This window comes from Phyllostomus hastatus, unplaced genomic scaffold (genome assembly GCF_019186645.2).
Source record: "Phyllostomus hastatus isolate PE091 unplaced genomic scaffold, TTU_PhHast_1.1 phas_contig_17, whole genome shotgun sequence".
NCBI classification, from domain to species: domain Eukaryota; kingdom Metazoa; phylum Chordata; class Mammalia; order Chiroptera; family Phyllostomidae; genus Phyllostomus; species Phyllostomus hastatus.
Window position 1 is genome coordinate 38,107,587 of NW_025333664.1, and position 3,316 is coordinate 38,110,902.

General features: G+C 38.9%; 1 pseudogene; it reads right to left on the reverse strand.

Annotated features, from left to right (window-relative positions):
- Positions 1 to 1,946: 1,946 nt before the first annotated feature.
- On the reverse strand, positions 1,947 to 2,943 carry LOC123814974 (annotated as a pseudogene).
- Between the last annotated feature and the right edge of the window lie 373 nt (positions 2,944 to 3,316).

The window sequence follows — 3,316 nt, forward strand, 5'->3', positions numbered from 1 at the left end:
AACAAAATATGATGTATATATACTATAGAATACTATTCAATCTTAAAAGGGAATGAATTCTGATATATGTAAAATTATGGATATATCTTGAAAACATCATGCTACATGAAAAAAAGTCAGATGTAAAAAGTCAAATGTTTCCCCAGCCAGTGTGGCTCAGTTAGTTGGACATTGCCCTGCAAACTGAAAGGTTGCCAGTTCTATTCCTGGTCAAGACACATGCCTGAGTTGCAGGTTCAGTCCCTGGTAGGACATATATGGAAGACAAGTGATCAAGGTTTCTCTTTTACATCGATGTTTCCCTCTCTTTCTCCCTCCCTTCCCCTCTCTCTAAAATAAAAAATTAAAATAAAATAAACAAGTCAGATGTTATATAACTCTACTTACATGAGTTTCCTAGAGTAAGCAAATTTATAGAGAGAGAAAGTATAATACAAGTTACCGGGGCTTTGGTGGGGGGTGGAGTTTGGTGTATTATTATTTAATGGTTCAGAGATTCCGTCTGAGAAGATGAAAAGGTTCTAGAAATAGATAGGAACAATGGTTGCAAACTGTTTTGAATGTACTTAATATCACTATTATTAACCACAATAAAAAGATAAAATATGAAGCCATGACCAGCATAGTTCAGTTGGTTGAGCATCAGCCCACAAAGTGAAAGGTTGCCAGTTTGATTTCTGGTCAGGGCACAGGCCTGTGTTGCAGGCCAGGTCTCTGGTTGGGGGCAACCGATTGATATTTATCTCCCTTCCACTCTCTCTAAAATAAATAAATAAATACAATGTTTTTTTTTTAAATAAAAATATAAAATATGAGGTGGTAGGGTTGAAAAAAGAAGTAAAATTTCAAAAGAGCATCCCAGACGTTAATATCAAATGAAATTCGTAAGAGTATACACTCTAAGTACTACTCTTAGTGTAGAATAGACACTGCTGATAATAAAGTAAGAGACATAGGGAATAGAGTTAAAAAAGTAGACAAAACGTAATTGAAATAATCAGAGTTTAAAAGAATTAGAAAGAAAACAATAGATGTGAAAAGCAGGAAAAAAAATCCAGTAAACAAATAATTGGTGTCTCTAAAAAAGAAAATTAAAGTAATAGAAGAAAAAATATATTTACATATTTAAGAGGTGTTTCAGAAATAAAAGAAGTATGAATATACAAAATAAATGGGTGCATCATATCCAATAAAAAATTGACTCAAAAACATATTCTAGTAATTACTGGATTTAAAAGATAAAGCGAGTATACTTAAGGAAAGCATGCAAAATAATTAAATAACTGAAAGGGAAAATTAGGTTGCCCTCAAGTCTCCACAGCTATTTAATATTTCACACCAGAGGAGCAAAGTCTATATAATTTTAATAGAAAGAAAGTATGAACAAAAGTTTATACCCAGCCTAACTGTGCTTTAGGTACAAAGCCAACACAAAAATATTTTTGAGTGTGCAAGAATTCAGGAAATACAGCCCTGACTGGTGTGGCTTGTGGGCTGGGCATCATACTACAAACCAAAATGTCACTAGTTTGATCTCTGGTCAGGGCACATGCCTGGGTTGTAGGACAGGTACCCAGTTGGGGACATGCAAGAGCAACCAATCGATGTTTCTCTCCCTCTTTCTCCCTCCCTTTCCCTCTATAAAATAAAATAAAATAAAATAAAATAAAATAAAATAAAATAAAATAAAATAAAATAAAATAAAATAAAATAAATATATCAAGAAATACAGTTTTTATAACCCCCTTTTTGGGGGGGTACAGGGAATTTTTTGATGGTACATGACAAAGTAGAGCTCCCTAAGCCCTCCCCACTTCAGGGGATCTAGGATGGAGACTGTAGGTCAAAAGATTGTCAAGTGTGTTGGGGAATGAATTTGGGGCAAGGACTCCCCAGCAGCCAAGGGCCTCTCTTCCTGTCACTAGGGCTGGTGGTCCCGGGGACCCTCATTCCTTGGAGGCCATGTGGACCTTAAGGTCCACTACCCTGTTGCTGTAGCCAAATTCATTGTCATATCCGGAAATGAGCTTGACAAAGTGGTCATTGAGGACAATGCAGCCCCAGCATCAAAGGTGGAAGGGTGGGTGTCATTGCTAAAGTCGCACGAGACAACTTCATTTTTAGAATAACCCAGGATGCCCTTGGAGACACCCTCTGATGCTTGCTTCTCTACCTTCTTGATGTTATTGTATTTGGCAGCATTCTCCAGGCAGCAGGTCAGATCCGCAACCGACACATTGGGAGTGGGGACATGGAAGGCCTTGCCAGTGATCTTCCACTGAGCTCAGGGATGACCTTGCCTACAGCCTTGGTAGTGCCAGGAGAAGCAGGGATGATGTTCTAGGCAGCCCCTTGGCTTTCATGCCACAGCTTCCCAGAGGGACCATTTATAGTCTTCTGGGTGGCAATGATGGCATGGACTGTGGGCATGAGTTCCTCCACAATGCCAAAGTTGTCAGGATGACCTTGGCTAGGGAGGCCAAGTAGCTCATGGTGCAGGAAGTATTACTAACGATCTTCATGAAATTATCATACTTCTCATGGTCCACATCCATCATAAATATGGGAATATCCACAGAAGGGGCAAAGATGATGAACCTCTTGGCCCCACCCTTCAAGAGAGCCCCAGCCTTCTCCATGGTAGTGAAGAGACCAGTGAACTCCATAGCATATTCAGCACCAGCATCACCCCATTTGATGTTGGCAGGATCTCACTACTGGAAGGTGGACATTGGCTTTCCATTGATGACAAACTTCCCATTTTCAGCCTTGACTGTGTCTGAACTTGCCATGAGTAAAGTCATACTGGAACATGTAGACTGTACAGTTGAGGTCAATGAAGGGATCATTGAAGGTGACAATATCTACTTTGCCAGAGTAAAAAGCAGCCCTAGTGACCAGGTGTTCAATATGGCCAAATATGTTCACTCCAACCTTCACCATCATGTCTCAAGGTTGAGTCTGGCCCTGTGCAGGAAGACACAGCTGTCTGTAGAACAGGAGGAGCAGAGAGCCTATAACCTTTTTTTGAAGTTGTTAATAGATGACTGAGAAACAACACTGAAAGAACTGATAATGACCATGAAATCCATTGAAATGTGGGACTAAGTTGAAAATAAATGTGGGAATTATGGTTATAGAATATAATATAAACAATATAAATTCTGGCAGTGAAAATTATGTAACTAACAAAAGTTGAGAAAGAGAGAGAAGGTGGAAAGTAGGGTAAATATGCTGATTTCTTCCATATTTAGAGCTGGCAGTCAAAAATACCATTTAAGTTGATAAATGAAGCACAGTGATCTGTATTTGAAAC